The sequence below is a fragment of the Thamnophis sirtalis genome, unplaced genomic scaffold (assembly GCF_051295495.1).
Source record: "Thamnophis sirtalis isolate CommonGarterSnake01/CBP01778 unplaced genomic scaffold, rThaSir2_p1.2 scaffold_3, whole genome shotgun sequence".
NCBI classification, from domain to species: domain Eukaryota; kingdom Metazoa; phylum Chordata; class Lepidosauria; order Squamata; family Natricidae; genus Thamnophis; species Thamnophis sirtalis.
This window is the reverse complement of record NW_028261383.1, coordinates 101664506-101686378: the sequence shown is the minus strand read 5'-3', so window position 1 is coordinate 101686378 and position 21873 is coordinate 101664506.

Genomic DNA, 21873 nt, shown 5'->3' with positions numbered 1-21873 from the left:
ATATTACCCTAGAAAATGAGGGAAATGATAATTCTTCATAGGAATTTAAAGCTCTCTTCCAGGATTTTTACAGTACATTGTGCTGTCCAAAGCTCTATAATCTCAAACACCTGTTTACTAGAAATGGTTTAAATGTATAAGAGGGTTGTGTGTAGTTTCTGCAAAGTACTCTGAGAAAATATAGCGACTAAAAATTACTCCAATAACTAACACTTTCTCCACAGAGGACTCAAAGTAGGACATGAGCTCCATTCAAGAAAAGGGACCTGATTCTTTAGGATTAACAGCGGCATTTTAATCTGATTCCGAAGCTTGAAATATTTTTGTATTATGAGACATGCAAGCATGTCTTCTTTTTAAGGCTGTGTTTTAACAGTGGAAAACAGTAGGCGACCACCTATAAGGTTGCCCGTTGGTCATAAAAAAGTACATTGGACTGCTCCTAAGAAGGCAAGTTTTCATATGCAATAAGCAGCTGATGAACTAAATATATCACTTGCTTACTGCTACCGATCACCATCATTAAATGGATGGTAGCCAACGCTAAGTACAGGACTTGGATGTTTTTTTAAAAAGTAACAAAACTTCTTCCCCAAAAGTAGGGCATGTGCCAGAGGAATGGTATGCAATTCTAACATTCAAGCCATGAAAAAACCCCAATTTCTGATCAAATAAATCCATTTTTCTTCCTTTATTGCAATTTACACTAATATTCTACAAGAACGCTTATTTCTTACATGAAGGAAGCCATTGTAGAATCTTACAAGGATGTGAGAAGAATAGGAATTCTGGAAAACAAAAACATGATAAAGATATGGCAAACTACAAGAAAAGTTTGTGTCTGAAGATCACTATATATAGCAAATTTGTCTTATGTCACATGTATACATAATACTCTTTTGTTGTGTGCTGCCCAGAACTGCTTTGGTGACATGGAAAGCTATATAAATTTGATTGATTAATACTCTTTTGTATTAGTACTGTCATATTCCCAGCATTGAGGATGCTATTGGTATCATACTACTATTTATCCTTCTAAAAATAATGGAAGCAGGTTCATACAAACTAAAAATCCGTAACTCTGAGGAGATGTACCACAGCATAGTGAGGAGATGTACCACAGCATATCAGCACATAGCATGAATTACAATCAAATTCCACTGTTGTCATGACCCTAATTCTGAATTTGAAGAAATTGCTTTTGCTGAACTTGTGGATGATCAGCCTCAGGAGACACCAAGCCAGGAATCACAGGAGACTGATCAAACACAGGTACCACCTCAACAGCTGGAGCAATCAGATGAGGCTGACCTAAGGCCTCCTAGCCCCTTCACTCAGCAGAGAGGAGACCAGAGATGTTCCATGACGCTACTTGCGAGACAAGGGAGTAAATTTCTTGATTAATGATAGCAGATTGTAGCTTGATATTAAGAAACAGCTCTAACCCATCTTCTCTTTGTTGGAAGCAACATCTTCAGCTCTTGCGTGATATTCCTATGAATCCTGTTTGTATAAGAAACATTGAACCTCTGAACTGGGTGGCAATCTTGACCTGGCTTTCGGAACACTGGATTGGACCTGTACTATTCTTCTGGGTGCTCCTATTAAAAGCAAGCTTCAGTTTCATTTACATCCTTTGTTTGCTGTTATCTCTTCAGCCTTGAAGTAAAATTACTGATCTCCATAGCAACCACAGCAACCATGTTTGAATATGTGTGATTGAAACCTGAAGCAGGAGAACTGTAGAGTTTCAAAATTTCTTTTAAAAATGCTTAATTGGTTCTTTTTAATCAGTTATGAACTTTAGTGTTCTTTCAGTGATGTTCTGAATTTTCAAAGTTGTTTGAGGTTTTGTTTTGGTGCCTTTGAAGCAATGTTGATCCCTGCTGACTGCCTGGACTAGTTTATTTGGCAAAATTTTCAGAAGGGCGTTGCCCTTTCCTGCTTTCAGGTCTGAAAGGGACTGGGCCAAGGTCACCCATCTAGCTTTTCTGCCTTAGGCGGGACAAGAAGTCAGTGTCTGGGGCATTGACCATTACACCAAACTGATTATCTTTGCAAAGTTAGCATTCATTGAATAGAAACATTGATATAATACCTGATAATCAGTATACATGAATTTCCTCTATCCCTATTCAACGTGTGTGCTATAAGTATAAATAAAAACAACTGAAAATCAATCTGATTGCGATATTACTAGCATGGGGTCTATTGTACTTGGGGACTTTATTTCCTGATTTTCTGAGTTCTTACGTGATCAATGAAATTTCTGAAATAGGGATTGACTCCATTTAGAATGATAGAAAAACCGTAAATATTGAAAGTCACCTAGGGTGCTTCCAAGACCAAAGGTGAATTTGAACATAAGCTGCCCCGGTGCTAGTAACTTAACCACTATACCATATTGGCTTTCTATACATTATGATCCCAGACTCTTAAGGAAAATACTAAATTATCGGTATCACTTTAGAGTGACCATGCTCCAGAGTGTTAAACTATCTAAGGATTTTTTTTAAATATCCCTGACAACTGAAGTTCTATCCCATTGTAGAAAGAAATAGGTGTGAAACCACAGCAGCTTTGACATCCAGCAGCTGTTGTCTTCCTTGGCATTTATTTATTTATCTGATTTATACAGCCACCCATCTCACAAGCAAGTGATTCTGGGTGGCGTATTAACTGACTTATCCAAGTGAGATGGATAAAAAGGGCCAAGTTCTGATTCACATATGCCAATCCCACCCTTGAACAAATAGCTTAAATTGTTTTGCAGGGTTATAGTAAGAACACAACAGTGAGTTCCTTGAGAAAAGGACAAGGTACAGATGGAGTCAATCAAACAGAAAAAAAGATACTGTATGGTTAATAAGCCTGGTAACTGCTTAGGAAGCAGTCCTTCTCCGTGTGCTACATTTAGGGACTGATTAATACAGAACTGAGTGCAGGGTGTGTGTCTGATTGATCGGCTTCAAAAATTAGCATCAGAACTCCTATGCAGGAAAAGAGCTGAAGAGGAATGGCTTGCAGTTGGCTGCTTGCCCTAGATTTTCTGCTGGTCTTTTCTCTTTTGCAAAAGCATGTTACATAGCCTTGATCCTGTCAGCACAAAGCGAGCATCTTTCTACTCTTCAAAGGGTAGCTTATTTATTTATTATTTTGCTCAGAACTATTCAACCTTGTTGCTCTGATTTTGTAACAGGCCAAACTCCAATCCCTAGCAGGATAAACAAGATTGTGGGGCTAATGATTTGTGAACTTGGCCTGGATGCCATTTTGCAGCAGAAATTCCAGCCTCAGAGACTTTGCAACTTGCTAATAAAGCATTTTTGGCGGAAGCTGTACAAACAGGATTTTACAGGGCCCGACTCCGAGTTCCTAGCACTGGCACAACTTGCAATGACAATGCCTCTTTTCAGAATAGCTTAAACCTTCAATAATAAGCCAGTTGTAGCTATGCCAGTTTGCCTCTCCCCAGTCAGCACTGCTTCCCCCCCCCCACTACTCTAATTAATCTACAAGCATGAGTTCTTTTCAAGATAGTAAAAACTCAAACGTGCTTTAGAAGTGGTCTTGGATTATGTAATTTCGATTATGCAGGCCTGACAGCAGGATATCATTTTAAAATTCCATGCAGCAACTTGTTTTAAATCAGTTAAAATTGGAAAGAAGAACCATTTCATGGACAAAAACAAAGCGAGCAGAAGATGGGCTGTGACACTATGCTCACAGGTTTTGAATAGAAACCTGGGAAACTTGTTGGAGTTTAAAGTGGTACTCTTCTGATTTTCCCTTTGTTTTCACATTATTTTCCACATCACAAACAAATGATCATTAAGGATAATGTTCATTCCAAAATGTAGCAGCAGGAGGTTCCCAGCATGAATGGGTGAGCCAGTACCACCCCAAGATCTTATTCTTCTAGAAGCAAAAGGCAAGATGATATATGTCAATTGTCCCCATGCAGAAGATGAGAGGGCTGAAAATTGACACTTACTTCACAACAGGGGATGGGATACTATCATGTACACTGTACCTGAAAATAGGTTAGAGATGCAGAACAAGTGACATGATTAATGGAATGGTTCTGCAAGGGGGGAAAAGGGGATCAGATTACAAACGTCAGCCAAGAACCTGTCACTGATGTCCCCCAGAATCTGCTGCTTGGGTTGATGGTTGTATTCTGCCTAATAGGATAGCTGGTTCTAATGTGAAATTAGGGCAATTGCTTTACAGTTTTAGGCCTCAGAAACAGTCCAACAAATAGTGGAAGGGATAAGATGTGGGCATTGAATGGAATGACCAATGTAGCTGGCATGTTATATGAGAACATTTGGACAGTGTATGGGTTTATACCAAAGTCAGATGGCTCCATCCCTTGTAATGGAGAACTACAGGGTTAACATCCTGTAGGCCTTTCAGATCTAGAAAGAAAAGCAGATACTGGCCAATCGATTAGTTATTGTGATAGTGGTGATAGTGTGGTGACAGATGTAGCAGTGCCAAGTGACAGCAACATCAAGAAGAGCGAGTATCAGAAGCTACAGAAACATTAGGCCTGAAGGCGGAACTACAGAGGATGTGGAAAATAAAGGCCAAGGTAGTTCCAATGGTGGCTGGAGCCTTTGGGGCTGTGACTCCTAAGTTAACAGAATAGCTCCAACCGATTCAAGGAACAATGTCGGAACTCTCTGTCCAGAAGAGTGCAATGTTAGGAAGAAGCTAAGATATTGCACAGAATCCTCAAACTCCCAGGCCTCTGGTAGAGAACCTGAGATTTAAGGAAGATGCAGACCACCGATAACAGTGAAATTTAAAGTGAGATCTCTTGGTCAGAATATCAAGGCCAAGCATACCGAGGCTCTTTCCAAAGTCTCAGCATCTTTTTAATAATCCAGTTTTGGTCACTAGGTTATAAAAAGATGTTGAGACTCTGGAAAGAGGGCAGAGAAGAGCAACCAAGATAATTAAGGGCCTGGAGACTAAAACATATGAAAAACAGTTGCAGGAATTGGGTAGGGCTAGTCAAGAGAAAAGAAGGAGTGGGGGTTACATGATAGCAGTTTTCCAATATTTGAGAGGCTGCCACAAATAGCAATTAGCAATTAGACTTATATACCGCTTCATAGGGCTTTCAGCCCCCTCTAAGCGGTTTACAGAGTCAGCATATCGCCCCCACAGTCTGGGTCCTCATTTCACCCACCTTGGAAGGATGGAAGGCTGAGTCAACCTTGAGCCGGTGAGATTAGAACCGCTGAACTGCAGATAACAGTCAGCTGAAGTGGCCTGCAGTACTGCACCCTAACCACTGCGCCACCTCGGCTCAGTGAAGAAGAGAGGGTCAACCTATTTTCCAAAGCACCAGAAGAAGGCAAGATAAGAAACAACGGGTTGAAACAAATCAAGGAGAGAAGAAACCTAGACACGAAGATACATTTCCTCAGTGAGAACAATTAACCAGCCACTTGTAATAAATGGCAGGATTAAAAACAAGCACATTCCTAGGCCTTTGCCTTACTGTCCTATTTTGTTGATAGGCACCATGGGGCAAAAAGGAATTTGTCTGCCAGACCCATGATCCAGCTAGCTAAAATGCAACCTTTGGCATTCTGGAGTTCAACAACTCTTGGGCAAGTATCCAACACAGTATTAAGCTGTCTTGATTCAGAGGTTCTGTATTTGTCACCCTGCTGTTTAGATTTGCTGGGATTTCTTTCCCCACTCTAAGTTGAAAGTAGCTGTTTCATTAGAAGGTGGTAAATCTGATTGGTTCTGTTTTTTTTTAAAATAGGACATGCATTCTATCCCATATATTTTGTTTTTCCTGCATTAAAAACATTTTTCTTCTTTTGTGGCTTGTTGCCTTCACAGTCATGTTTCTTTAGTGCTATTCTGGCCCACACCCCTGTATATGATGGCTGTAAGCCTAAAATAGCCTGATATCTTGGGTTGTTTACGGTCACCTTTGTTCTGCTCTTCTTCCCTGTTTTTAACTTGTGCCAATTTTTCCTTCCCCTTTTCTAGTTGTTTCAACAGTACCTGTTTCAATGGGGAAATGTAGTGCTTTAAGTTTTATATTTAAGCTTTATATTAAATATAGCTTCCAGGTCATGAAAATAGAAATCATTTCACTCTATTCCATATTAGTCAAATTCTAGTTTGCGTATTACAGCCAACTCTTCAAGAAATGGGGGAGGGGGACAGAACAAGTGTAGAGAAGTTGATAAGAATGATTAGAAGATTGGAAAATGAGAGAGAGAGAGAGAGAGAGAGAGAGAGAGAGAGAGAGAGAGAGAGAGAGAGAGAGAGAGAGAGAGAGAGAGAGAGAAGGCTGGGAGAAGATGTAATAACCGTTTTGAAATACTTGAAGAAATTTTAAATTGCAGAACATTAAGACTTTTTTAAAAATCATCCTGGAGTGCAGGACATTCAATAATGATCCTAAGTTACAGGTAGCCAGTGTTTGCCTAAGTTCATTGATTGCTGAAAAACCCTTCCTAACAATAAGAGCAGTTTAGCAGCAATGTAGTAATTACAAAGAAAGATGGTGAGATATTTTTCACAGGATATATTCAGTCAGAGGCAGAACAGTCAGACGCCGAGGATGCTTTAACTCAAATTCCTTCCTTGAGAAGGAAGATGGACTTCATGGCTTAAATCTGTACTGTGATAGAATTGTTCTTTTGCTTTCCTTGGGGGAGGGGCAGGGAGAGATCTACGTAGCTTAGGTCCCTAAAAGCAAATATTAATTATCATGCAAGCTCCAGGTATGCCAGTTAGTTCCATATATGGTATTTATAATATTTGTAATTCATCATGGCCACAATCAGAAAAGGCTTCTCTGTGTAGCATCCTTAGTGCAACTGATGGTATCTGTCCTAATCTGTCTTGGAAAAAGGGCTAGCTTTTGGAACTGCTGTTCAAATTTTCCATTGTCTCCTAGGTGTAATATGCCTCTGGGCATTAAGGAAAATATCAACAGAAACTTCTTGCTGTTGATTCGCAACACTGCTTGCACTATTTGCATATAATTCTGCCAGAGCCTATGAAGGCATGATACCTACCAGAAGGCACCCAAAGCCAGATTAGTTGTAAACATAACCATCAGCAGTGTGCGTTAGTTTGTGCACAAATGTGCTCCATAACCTTTCACAGCAGGAGGCATACCTCTGTATTTATTTAAGAAAGATTTTTTATTTTTATTTTCACAGTTCCTTTAATAGTACCACAAACTAACCAATGAAATGTAATATTTTCACTTATTTAACTTTTGTTATATCCAGGGGTGGGTTTCAAAAATTTTAGCAAGAGATTATCTGTTGCTGGGTGGGCGTGGCCATCATGGGTGTGGCCTAGTAGGCCACCTGCACCATGGGTGTGTGTGTGTGTGTGTGTGTGTTTACCTTCCCCAGGCTTCGGAAGCTTTCCTCAAGCCTCTGGGAGGGTGAAAATGGCCTTCCCCAGCCTCTGGAGGCCCTCCAGAGCGTCCGGGAGGCCCATTTTTGTCCTCCCTGAGCTTCTGCGGAGGCCCTGTACTTACCTGGCATCCCAAACAGGCCTCATGCAAACTTCTGGGAGGGGCGGGTGTGGGTGGGAGAGACGGGGTGGGGTGAGGTGGGTGGGGCCAGCCAGGAAGGATTTGCGGGTTCGCCGAACTGGGCAGATCCTTAGCTAGAGAATCGGCCAAACCTATGCAAACCTGCAGCAGCTCACCCCTGGTTATATCAATCATGCTGCATGTTTTGTCTTTGCTGTCTCTCTTGAACGTCACCTGCAGCTTACTTTAAACACTGAAACATGGGATGTTTTCCTTCCTTCCTTCCTTCCTTCCTTCCTTCCTTCCTTCCTTCCTTCCTTCCTTCCTTCCTTCCTTCCTTCCCAAGAATTTGATTCCCAGAATGATTTTGGTTGTGATCAGATTTAATGGCATCATGCATTTCAGTTGTACTGTGAGAAAAATACGTTTGATATGCCAAATTAAGAACCTCCCAAACAAAAAAAGGTATTAGCTGCCAGATCCAGACAATTAAAAGGCCATCACCCATTGTCATGTAAGCAGAAGTCCAGTAAGGATGTGCAGTTGATTCCAGAGACTTTCATTGATTAAAACTGGATGACCTCCTCAGTAGAAAGAACAGTATCTCCCAAAGATTACTGAAAAAAAATATGATGCAATTTAAAAACCCTCACGTGTATTTTCTGTATTACTGTTGTATTATTCTGTTCATTTTGTTATCTGGAAAATGAACCCTTTTTGTTCTAACATTTCACTCCTAAATCTTAGAAAGAAGAAAAAAGCACTGGATTTAATGAACTGCTGCCAAATTTATCAGTACTTGCTCTGACAAAGAACGGGCTGTTTGGTTCCTAAAAATCAATCCCCAACTGTCAGTTTTTCCTGCAGTTTCTTTCCATGTGGGGAAAACTTATTTCTGAAGCTGATTCACACGATTTTTTTTAAGACAATGAACTTGTGATTATCTTGATCCATTTCAATGAGTCATGGTGCTTATTTGTACTTGCTCATTATCTGTTTTGTTGATGGATAAAATTATGACGTGTGAATGCTAGGTGCTAAATTGAGCATCAGAGCAACACAGGAAATGGTGGGTCCTGCTTCAGGGCAGTTAGATTCCTGTGTACTCTTTCTGCCTCTTCCAAGTGAGGATGAAGATGGGCAAATCGGAGTTACATACCTGGCTACCCAGGCTTTTTCAGCTAAAAGTACATGGCTTTTCAATTGTTTTTTCCCCCCATGAAGTTGGGCTTTAAAGAAGGACAGGAAGAGTATTGATGCTTTTGAACTTTAGTGTTAGGAAAGAACTTAGAAATAGCCAGGAAAACAAAGAAAAGGATCATATCCTATCTAACAAAATGAAATTCAATGTAGACAAAAGTAAAGTCTTAGGCAAGAAAAACCAAAAGTCACATACAGACTGAGTGAAACCAGACTTAATAGCAGTATCTGTGAGAGAGATCTTGGAGTCTTAGTGGACAACCAGTTAAATATGAGCCAGCAGTGTGCAGCGGCAGCCAAAAAAGCCAGTGCAATCCTAAATCACATTACCAGAAGGATAGAATCAAGATCAAGTGAGGTACTAATACCACTCTATAAAGCCTTAGTAAGACCACACCTAGAATACTATATCCAGTTGTGGTCACAAAAAGGATGTTGAGACTTTAGAAAGAGTGCAGAGAAGAGCAACAAAGATGATTAGGGGCCTGGAGGCTAAAACATACGATGAACGGTTGCAGGAACTGGGCATGGCTAGTCTAGTGAAGAGAAGGATCAGGGGAGACATGATAGCAGTGTTCCAATATTTGAGGGGCTGCCATAGGGAGGAGGGGGATCAAGCTATTTTCCAAAGCACCTGAAGGCCAGACAAGGAATAAAGGATGGAAACGGAACAAGGAGAGATTCAACCTGGAAATGAGGAGAAATTTTCTGACAGTGAGATCAATCAACCAATGGAACAGTGCATTCAGAAGTTGCGGAAGCTTCATCACTAGAAGTTTTCAAGAAGAGACTGGACTGCCATTAGTCAGAAATGATATAGGGTCTCCTGCTTGGGTAGGGGGTTGGACTAGATGACCTACAAGGTCTCTTCCAACTCTGTTAATCTGTTAATTGATCAAATCAACCAAGTCTCTCACTTGAAGCATAAATGACCAGGCTCAAATGATTCTACTGCAGAAACATTATTCAAAGATCTAGCTCTCTAGAAAATGTTGGGAACGATGGAAAGAAAGGGAAGAAAAGAACAATCAGCATTAAGGTGGATGGACTCAGTTACAATGGCAGTGAGTGTATGCACCATTGGGAGACTTCAAAGAACAGATTGAAGATACATTAGCATCAGTGGTGAGTTGCAGGTGGTACACCCTGGTACGGGTGTACAGGAGCCTACCCGGAGCACCAGATACTGTTTCGGTATGGTGCTCTGGAGGGCCCACCTGCCCGCCCGAGCTCCTTACCTGTCTTTTAAGTTTTTGGCACTTCCACACACGTGCATGGCGTGTATAGCCCCTGCATGATGCTCTGCTGATCAGCTGGAATGTCGCGGAGGCTCGTGGAGGTGCTGAGATGCATGTGCGTGCTGCGTGTATGTGTGCGTGCACTGCACACCTCCACGTGAACGCTGCCGGGCTCGTTCAACCGTACTGGTTGGAACGGGATCCGGAACCCACCACTGATTGGCATACACCAAATCTATCTATGTAATTGCTAGGAATCAAACATGACGATGGCACATGATCAATTTTTATAGGAGACCCCATCTTCGTAATAGAGGCAAACTTCACTATCATGAACACTAACCATCAACTGCCTTTCTCTTCACTGCATCTTGCTGGCTCAGTGATGAGGCAAAATTTAACATAGCAATATTAGGGGATTTTATAATGTTTTTCCCACTTCTGTATTATGGAATTGGAAGTTGTCAATGTTTCCATCCTATATGCCTGGCCTTAGGAGACATAATCTAAACTAAGTTGCAGAATCTATAATTTAAATGCAGAAGGTTGAAAAAAACATTGTCTGGAATCCTGTAAAGACTTGATTTGGAATAAGGTAGCTTCCTATGCTTATGTAAATAATAGAATAACTGAGTTGGAAGGGACCTTGAAAGTCTTCTAGTCCAACCCCCTGCTTAGGCAGGAAACCCTACACCATTTCAGACAAATGGATATCCAACATCTTCTTAAAGACTTCCAGTGTTGGAGCATTCACAACTTCTGGAGGCAATTTGTTCCATTGATTAATTGTCAGGAAATTTCTCCTTAGTTCTAATTTGCTTCTCTCCTTGATTAGTTTCCGCACATTGCTTCTTGTCCTACCCTCAGGTGCTTTGGAAAATAGTTTGACTCCCTCTTCTTTCTGGCAGCCCCTGAGGTATCAGAACACTGCTATCATGTCTCCCCTAGTCCTTCTTTTCATTAAACTAGATATACCCAGTTCCTGTAACCGTTCTTCAGCCTCCAGTCCCTAGTCATCTTTGCTGCTCTTCTCTGCACCCTTTCTAGAGCCTCCATATCTTTTTTACATTGTGGTGATTAGGATACTTTCATACTAAAGGAAAGGATCTGCTGCTGTCAACTAGGACTTTAATCTCAGGTAATATGTATGTTTATATGTGAACAGTTAGGGTTAACATATAATGCTAAACCATACTTAGCCCCAGTTTATTCGTTCCATATTTTCTGAGCTATCAGTCTCCTACCCTAAATTTATAGCAGCATTCTCAGGTTGGTGCTATCCCTACATCTGGAAGAACTTCATCAATAGTAAATGTGATTCCAAGAACTACAACTACAAAAAAACAAAATTTAGTTGAATCCCAGTGTTTATATTTCTGAATACAGTTCTTTTCATTGGGTTTGTCACTCTGGAAATGAGACCATTACTGAAAAAAATCCAGAAGTGATTATATTTGTATTAAGTCCTTCTGCCTTACATCTACCAGTGACCATTCTGCTTTTTCAACATACAAACCATGATCAAATAAAAACTTTTACTTATAAGCCAAATCTAACACTTTTAAATTTTGGAAGAACAATAAGTGTATTCTAATCATGTCCTGAGATGTCTTGAGCCTTGGCCCACTTTAATAAACTATGGATGAAAAAATAAAATTATCTACCCACAAACATGTGCATACACCCACAGAGGCATGGAATGTAAAAGCAAAATAATGAATAAAGTATCTGAGTAATACTTTGCGAGAAAAATTGAACTCTTCCCTTTAACTAATTAAACTGTACTACGTGTCCTTGCATAGTTCCTGGAGCTTTTCTGGTTCACTCAGTTTCAATAGTTACATCAAAACTGGAGCCAGGGCTCCTGAATGACTAACTAAGAACAAAAGCAAGTTCCCCGAGTATTTTTCAGCAGCCAGCAAAATGAGGGAAAGTTATTTTGGGTTAATCAATGTACTTCAGTTGCAATCACATTTAACCGTAACAGCAGAAAGGATCACAAACTGTATCAGGTTGGAAATGTCATTGACCAGGTTGTTCTTGGGAATATTTTCATTTCTTTATCTCTCACATATACACCAAATATGGATATTTATAATCAGTATTATACAATGGTCCAGAATACATAAATAAATCTCAGCCCTATTGGGTGAACTTCTGAGGGCGAGTTTTCCGTGTTCCATCAAATTGGAATAACCCTGTTTTGAAAGGAAGGGCAGAATATACCTTTCAAATAAATAAAGGCATGAATCAAATGTGAATGTTAGTTGATCTCAAAAAGTTAAGCAGGATTAAAAGTGCAGAGCAATTTGGAGTATACAGTATATGTGTTTTAGTTTTAGTGATTGAATGGGAGGTCCCAGAAAATTACAGATTTCAAACTGAACTGGAAACTCATTAAAAATTGTGAGCAATAGAATAACTGAGTTGGAAGAGACCTTGGAGGTCTTTTAGTCCAACCCCTTTCTCAGGCAGGAAACCAGGGGTGGGTTCCATCAGGCACTACTGCTGATTCACAGTGTAAGTAAAATTGTCCTGCACATGCACAGAACTGAAAAACAAGTCAAAACAGGGAACCGGTTTGGAGGCAAGGCAGGCCTGGGTCGCTGCCCGTTCCAGCAACACAGGCCACCAAATTACTACCGGTTTGGCTGAACCAGTTCGAACCAGTAGGAACCCACCACTGCAGGAAACCCTATACCATTTTAGACAGAGCTTCTCTGCTGCAAAAGTCTCTGAAACATATTTTTGAGAAACAATAGAATGAGAGTATTTGTACAGGTAGTCCTTGGCTAGTTTAGAGAAAAGAAGGACTAGTGGGGACATCATAGCAGTATTCCAGTGTTTGAGAGGTTGCCACAAAGAGGAGGTGGTCAGCTTACTTTCCAAAGCACCAGAGGTCAGGATAAGAAACAATGGATGGAAACTAATCAAGGAGCGAAGCAATCTGGAATTAAGGAGAAACTTCAGAAGTTGTGGGTGATTCGTCACTGGAGGTTTTTAAAAAGAGATTGGACAGTCGTTTGTCTGAAAGGGTTTTAGTGTCTCCTGCTTGATCAGGGGGTTGAACTAGAAGACCTCAAAGGTCCCTTCCAGCTCTATTCTGATCGACTGACTTATGAGCATAATTAGCCCAAAATTTCTGTGACTAAGTGAAACAGTTGTTAATTGAATTTAACATGAATTTAACTAAGTGAATCTGGTTTCTCCCCTGATTTTCTTTATCAGAAGGTTGCAAAAGGGGATCACATGACCCTGCAACCGTCATAAATAGGAGTCAGTTGTCAAGCATCTGAACTTTGATGATGGGATCATGCAGATGCTGCAACAGTCGTAAGTGTAAAAAACAGGTTACTTTTTTCAGTGCCATTTTAACTTTGAATGGTCACTAAATGAATTGTTGTAAGTCGAGGACTATCTGTATATGAAGATCTAATGATTGCTAGTGTCACATAATGCACACATGATGGCTTGTTTTAATGATGGTTTGTTGTTTATGCTGTGGTTGGATTCACACATTGACTCAAGCCATGCAGTAATCAAATAAACCATGTTTCAGCTTAGTGGAATATGTGAACCCATTATAATTTGTCAATTGCAATGGGACCGAAACCTAAGAATCCTTTTTCAATGTAAAAACATGTGGATGCTTCACCTAACTTTATTATGATTTCTTTTTCTCTACTCTCCACAGAGCTAGCATTTCCCCCCTCAATTAAGATTTGATCCTAGAAAAAGGCTTTGTTTTGAGAACAGTGGATAGTTCAGTTTTGCTTTTTAAAAAAAGAATAAAATAGAATAAAAGTTGGAAGGGACCTTGGAGATATTCTAGTCCAATCTCCTGCTTAAGCAGGAAATCCTATACCATTTCAGACAAATGGTTATCCAATCTCTTCATAAAAATGTCCAGGGTTGGAGCATTCACAACTTCTGTAGGCAAGTTGATTAAGCAGGAAATTTCTGCTTAGTTTTAGGTTGCTTCTCTCCTTGATTAGTTTCCACCCATTGCTTCTTGTCTTGCCCTCAGGTGCTTTTGAGAATAGCTTGACTTCTTTGTGGCAGCTGCTGAGATATTGGAACACTGCTATCATGTCACCCTAGTTCTCTTTTGCATCAAACTAGACATACCCAGTTTCAGCAACCGTTCTTTATCTGTTTTAGCCTTCAGTCCCCTAATCATATTTGTTGCTCTTCTCTGCACTCTTTCTAGAGTCTCCACATTTCTTTTTTACATCGTGGTGACCAAAACTGCATGCAGTATTCCAAGTGTGGCCTTACCAAGGCATTATCAAATGGTTTCACCATATGTATATAAAATTTGGACCAGGGGATTCTGTTCCTCAAATAGCAAAGCATGTTTTTTAATATCTAATTTTTATTAAAACTTTTAAAAAAAGATTAAAACTAATCCAAACTAATATAAAAGTAAGGAAGAAAAAGAAAGAAATCGAAGAGAAGGCAAAAAGTACAAAACAAGGAAAAAATGTTCTGACTTCAATTGAATATCAATCTTTAAAATCCTTTGTGTCAAAATATACAATTGAATTCAAATATTTTAGCAGTTTTACATGTCCACCAATCATAACATGTATTAAACAGGTCTACCAAGCATGATAGCACATTTTAAAAACTATTTCAATTCTTGACACTCTCAGGTAGCACTAAGAAAATGTTCTGCTGGAAGCCTTGAGTGTAGTTCGGTAAATCCAGAGTGAGACATACTCTAGTTTGGATTACAATGTCATTTGAATCTGAACTATGGCTCAGTTTCCAGTGGAACTTCTAAAAGTTAGCTTGTAATAATTTTCTTGGCTTATTTGGCAAAGTCATGGCCTGATGTAGACTGAGACTTTGTTTGGGAATTTACCAAATGAAGACATTCTCTTCTGGCTTCCTGACACAGAGCCAAGTGACAGGAAGAACTGCATGCAGATCATGTGCCATTTCCCATCGTAGTGCAGGGAGGGGGTGCATTTCAAAACTAAAGGACATACAGGAGGGATTAGCCTCTCTTGACCCAAAAGTAATTCTGATTTGTTTAGTATACAACAGCACAGGAAATGCCATTTGGATAACCATCACAAAGGAGGGGAAAGAGGGGAAACCAGGAAATCATTGTTTGGAGAGTGTTGTTATTTCATTGGTACTCATCAATAAAACTCATAAATTCATAAATAAGTGCAGTAATAATCATGTTTAATGTTAGGCACAGATGTATAGGAATGGTGAATAAATTGAAACAGTAGTTTGAATTTCCTAAAATATTTAGAGTAGTCGACAGACTACTTTGGACGCTACCATGTTTTTTTGTTTTTATATATATATATATATATATATATATATATATATATATATATATATATATATATATATATATATATATATATATAATTATGTTTTTCATTCTATACAATCACATATTTACTGTGCTTAATCAGGGCATATAACATTGAATAATAAACACGGCCCTCACTTATATAGAAAATGCCCCCTACAATACAAACCCAATATACCACCTTGGCCCACCATACGCCCTCTTTCAACCCCCTCCAACTTTCATTCTTCCTTCTCACACACCCCTCTACGCCTACTTCCCCTCCCCTTCTTTCTAACCCTAACCCTATCACTCCCTCTAATCCATTCCCTCCCTCCCTTCTCCTCCTCCTCTCTCTCACCCTCTCCACCCTCCTTCTTCTTTCACTCAACTCTTTCCTTCGGTATATTTCTATTACCTTCCAGTATATTCGGTTTGTTCTGTTTTCGCACTAACATTAAAAAGCCACAGTATACAAATGCAATCATGGAATTTAACACATATTGTATTTCCCCCCTCCCCCTAAATCCCCACCTCCCTTCCCTCCCCCCGACTTCCCAAAGACCATACGTGGTATAACTTTTGGACAATCACAGTCTCAAATATCTCTACATTGAGCTCAGCTTCTTACTGTTACCCAAATTTTAAACAATTTAAATTGTTACTGATACTAAGCATAAGCTATCTGGAGTTTCTTAGTCCCATATTTACTTTTTATGTAATCAATCCATTTTTTCCAGTCTCATTATATCTCCATCAACATGGACGCTACCATGTTGATGGAGATATATTTTGTGGATAGGCTGAGACTAAAAAGGTTGTCAAATCTATACAATAGCTTGAGAATCAGCCAATATGATTGAGAATGTATTCCTACACATCCTAAAAAGATCAGCAAGACTTTTCATTTTGCTAGGATGCCTTTAAAGACCTCAGCAAGATACATTTTTTTCCTGGACTTCCATCCTTACACAATGATGATAAAAGGCTGAAAAATGAATTATGATATCGGAATGCAAGCTGATTCAAGTTTTATCTCAACTCATTCAAATACATAAGGGATAGAGTTGGCATTTTAATGAACATTCCATCATTTATCCTTCCTTGTCCCTGTCCACAGGTGTGAAAGACCCACGTATGCCTGAAAATGGTTATTTCAAGATTAAAACAGGGATAATGATTTGATGCAGTATTCCTAAATATAATCCCACGATACATTTCTTCTGCAAGTATTTTGATTCCAGTACCCTCTGTGACAAGCCAGAGTTATGCTTTTCTTTTTTTTTTGTTGGTTCCATGGCCCCATGTAGAAAAAGTCGTTAGGGCTCTTTTTTTTTTTTTTTAGAAAATCTATTTTTAAGATGTGTAACTTTGTAGATATGATGCATATTTGTCATTAAGTATGTGGGAAATATATAACACATTAAGATTAAAACAAGATAAACTAGGTCTGGTCATTTCTTAAATCCATGGGATTTTACATTTTCTTATTTATTTATTTATTATTTATTTATTAGACTTATATACCGCTTCATAGGGCTTTCAGCCCTCTCTAAGCAGTTTACAGAGTCATCAACTGGCCCCCACAGTCCGGGTCCTCATTTCACCCACCTCGGAAGGATGGAAGGCTGAGTCGACCTTGAGCCGGTGAGATTTGAACCGCTGAACTGCAGATCACAGTCAGCTAAAGTGGCCTGCAGTACTGCACCCTAACCACTGCACCACCTCGGCTCTTCTTAATATCAGGAAAGTAAAAAAGATAGCAGGCATTCAACAATCAGAGTGGACAATAATTAATTTCACAAAACGTACATGTGTGTACGTAAAAGGCTTATATGGTAGGCCTTTTTCTAGATCAGAATCAGATCAAAGATTCATCTAGTAGAGCAGGGCTGTCAAACTCACGGCAAGCAGGTCAGATGCGTCACGAGCTGGTCATACCCACGCCATTTAGTGAAGGAGAAAAAATGTCACGATATGTCATGTGATGCCACCATGATGATGTGAGTTTGACACCCCCGTAGTAGAACATTATGTTGTTATAATGTTGTTATAATGACCAAACAGGTGCTTCTGGGAAATTAACAGGCAAGTTTTGAATGAAAGAACAGTTTCTGCTTGGATTTTCTTGGAGCTGATATTGAGATAAATGCTGCTTCTGATTCTGAGGGGTATATATAGCTGTCATCGCTTTAGTTATTGGTAGGCTTATCCTCCAAAAGAAGCCCAGAGATTAGATCATGAGGCAATCTAATTTAGCATTCCTGCATTTTCCCAGCAACAGCTAACCTTCTATTCTGGGAATCCCATCAACTGAGCATGGAAGTAAGAGCCTTCGCCTGTCTGACACTCACCAACTGGTGTATAAAGCTGTTTTAAGCTGCAGATACCATTTAGTTATCACAACTAACACTCTGTTGTCCTGGCGTCCATTACTTCTGTTTTGGTCCTTTCAGACACATAATGCAAAGGCAAGAGTTATTGAAGAAGTTTCTGAGGTAGGAAAAACTGAAGGCAATGCAAACAGAGGCTGACAAATGATAGCTAGCTAAATATTATCACAGATAAACACGCAGGAGCTTATAAGGACTTAAAGAAGTATTGGAAATATAATATCCACTAAATCATGCAAAAGACTGAATGTCTAAACAATAAGTCCTTTAAAGGTCACCTTCTAGGATTGTGGCCATCAGTGCATCTTCTGATGATTTCATAAACAAGCCCTTTTCAGCCAATGTCCATGTTCACTGGAAAGTTTAAGAAGTCTAATCATAGTTTATATGAAGGGGTTCAGGAGAAGCAAATCTGTCATGTTCATCTTCTATTGGGTGAATAAATGCTTAATTCTGATCCCATATACGTGCGTTTTTCCCCATTTTCTTTATATTATAGCAACAATTTATATTTTTTAAAAATTCAAATTTAAAACCTTTTAAATTTTTACTTTGAGCTTTTAAATTAGCCCGCTGTCAACAAAGATTAATCAATATGATTCCATGTGAGTAAAGCTGAATTTATTTTTGTTCACATACTGAAATGCTTTTACCAATTAATTCTTTTTATCTTGATCTATTGGTTTTTTTGTTATTTGGAGGCTTAAATATGCATTTCATATGGTTTTGTTACAGCTTTTGCCTTTTTATTTCCTTTTTTTCTATTATAGTCTCATTTTGCAGCCTCCAAACATTGTCTCAGTAGCAAGAATAATGTATTGGATGAGAAAAATTTATCTGAGGATTTTTTGGTTTTTCTTTTTTTTTTTTGGCTAATCTGGAATGTAAATGAACACCTGAGGAAGGAAAAGGAGAAGTTTCTGTGGCACTTTGATGCTTTGATTTCTAGTGCCCATAAACAGGTGGGAAACTCTTACAACTTTGAAGCACTTGACATTTTTAGTTGCATATGTGCACACCAAGTCGCTAAACATAAATAATAGAAGTGTAGAATTTTCAAGAGTCTCCAGGCTTCCTTATGTTACCAGGTACACTTGGAACCCTGCATGTTTCACTGCATTAAAATATGTGGGATAGCATATTATAACTTCAGCAATGACATTGCCGGAATACAAATTCATAACTCTAAACAGATGTAGATAAGAAAGATCTGGGCATTTTATAGAATGGCAAATGATTTCTCCTTTCGCTGTTGCTAAAATGTAAAGCTTGCCATTCGCCGAATTAAATGACTGTTGATTCACATATGTAATAAACAGCACATGTTCTACATACCTGTTATGGGAGATTGAAACATAATGTATGGTGTATTAGACTATTTAGTGTTATGAAAATCTTGCAGATTTAACCCTAATCATATTTATATTCTTTTAAATAGAGTGCTTATTTAATAGCACCTTCCTGAGCAATAAAAGTAGCACCCTGTTTATAAAAAATAGCTGAGATGGTGTCAGATTATTGGTTAAGCTTCCAGTTCTTCCATAAGATGCTTGTTGAGCTGATATTGTGGATGCCTCCCTTTGTGAAATTTTGGGAGTGATGATAGAACTGAACAAGAATGCAGTGAGGCTTTAAAAAAAAACCTAATAGTAAATGGCAGTATTTAGTTTTGGAAACCTCTTTGTGTTCTAGAGTATACAATAATAGAACTAACCAGGAGCATTTTGTAATTCAGGTCAGGCTTCCGTCTCTTTCTTTCTTTTGTCCTCCAAAACAAAGTTCACTTTATCCTAATGAGAAGTTCTAATTAGGTTGATCTGCTTCTTTAAGTGGTAGGTCAGAGATGTCTCTATTGAAAGAAATGTGTACATTCTTGTTGTGTCTTTATTATTGGATTAAATTTTGATCAAGGCAAGAAACTATTTTATGATGTTGGCAATAAAAGTGTGTGCTTGTTTGTCCTAAGGTATTTATGGGAGGGGGACAAGGGGGTAGGGGGCAAATGACCTCTTGCTGCTAGCTCTCCCCTTTTATACATGTATTGTGTTATTACACACACACATGAAAGTGTCAAAACTCACATAACATGGCAAGATGTTAATTTCATTGATTTGATTAAAAAAAACATTAGATCCTATAGATCTCTCTGATGGTAGCAGAATAGACTCCTCCAATATGGTACCTTCATGATGTTTTTCACAATATGCCTGGAAGATATTAGTATGGGAAAGATCATGAGGAAGATTTATTGCCAAGTTTTTATTAGACGTCCATTGAGATGCAGAAGTATCTTATGCCACGTATGGTGCCACTGAAATCTCTTCATGGTTCAGCTGAGATTGGGGTATGTCAGATTATCAAAATATAATAAACAATAGAATGAAGCAAATGACGAAAAGATAAATGGTAAAGCCACCTTTGACCCCAGGTGAATTCTTGATGATTGCATATACTCTTTGTCATCATTTCCCAGTAGTAAGACAGAAATGATTTACATTCTTACAGGTTGTTCCAATCTTTACAGGTTGTTTAGCTCAGTGTTTTTCAACCTTTTTTGTGCAAAGGCACACTTTTTTCATGAAAAAAATCACAAGGCACACCACCATTAGAAAATGTTTAAAAAATTTAACTCTGTGCCTATATTGACTATATATAAAGTAATTCTCCCACGGCACACCTTATACTATGTCACGGCACACTAGTGTGCCGCGGCACAGTGGTTGAAAAACACTGGTTTAGCTTACAGCTTTGAGATCTCCTGGTGGTTTCTGTCCAAAGAGTAGCTAGGGCTGACCCTGCCTAGCTTTTGTGTGTGTGTGTGTGTGTTTGTAGCTGTCTTAATATCCTCTTCTGGAGGGAAGGAACCTCAAAGCAAAACAGCACTGCATTGTGAATAGCAAAGTATTAAAGTATGTTAATCACTATACAAACTTACTTTCAGGGTGGTGCATTCCAATGTTAAATGTTGTCATTTAATGTTCCAACATCTTAAATGTTGTCATCTAATAAGTCTTCAGAACTCACCCCAACATTTTGGAACAGCCTCCTATCTGAGATCAGAAGATCCCTATCCTTTTAGCCCTTTGGGGGGCTATGAAGAGTTGGCTCTTTGCCAAAGCATTTGGCTAAGATGGAGGTTGAGTTTCAAGAATGCTTGGTCTGATGCCTGAGGAGAAAAGTATCTTCATTTTTAGCCATGTTTTGTGGCTTGTGGTAAACCTCCTAGAATCATTATATGAGATAGGCAGCCATGTTCATCAAAAAAATAATAATAGACAAACGACTCTGAGCGTATATATTTTGGAACATACTGCAATGTGTTCTAATATATTGCAGTGCATTTTGAATAAAATCCATTGATTTACTTCAGCCTACAAATATAATTGGCAGCAAACAATCATAACATTATTACTCTGCTGAAGAAATTCTTTGGACAATAATGATTACTTTTGCATCAAGACATAATCTCTCCCTGATTAAAATCATTCACAAACTGGAATATATCTGAACTTTAACACAAGAGAAGACAACTGGATCGTGATGATTACTGGAAATAAGAAGAGAATACAAATATAGCTTCCTAGTGCAAAACACAACGAGGCAGCTGACCAGACAGATGTCACTTTTTCCTACTTGTGACTATAGTTGCCAACCAGAAAAAAAAAGAAAAAAACTTCCACAAATGTATGTGGGTGGGGTTTTTTTAATTAAAAGATACACCAAGGAAACAATAGGGCAGGCTATTTAATATCTCCCAGATTTTAATAAGTATTTATTAGGTATTTTAGTTGATTAGGTAGCTCTTATTCACAACCCACTCTCAATGTTTTAATTCCTCCCTGCCCTTAACAACCCGCTAAAAGAATGTAAATGACCAGCTGTCTGAAGGAGTATAAATCCTTCCATTCCCCACCATCCAGTCAGAGCTGAAGAAGCTTTTTGGATGAGGAGCGAAATGTCTTCAAAGAAAAACCAGAAAGTCCAGTTGCCTCTTGAAAAAGCACCTTTGGAACAACCATGACCTAATTGACTGAGAATCTCCATAGACATTTCTCCCTTCAGTTCTCCATCTTTGGGCCCAGCCCATCACAAGTCACATTCAAATACTGAATGTTTTTTTTTTTCATTTTAATCACTGAGCCAACATGGCTCCTTTAAGAGGGACTGCAGGGAAAGTGCCCACAATGCAAGCTT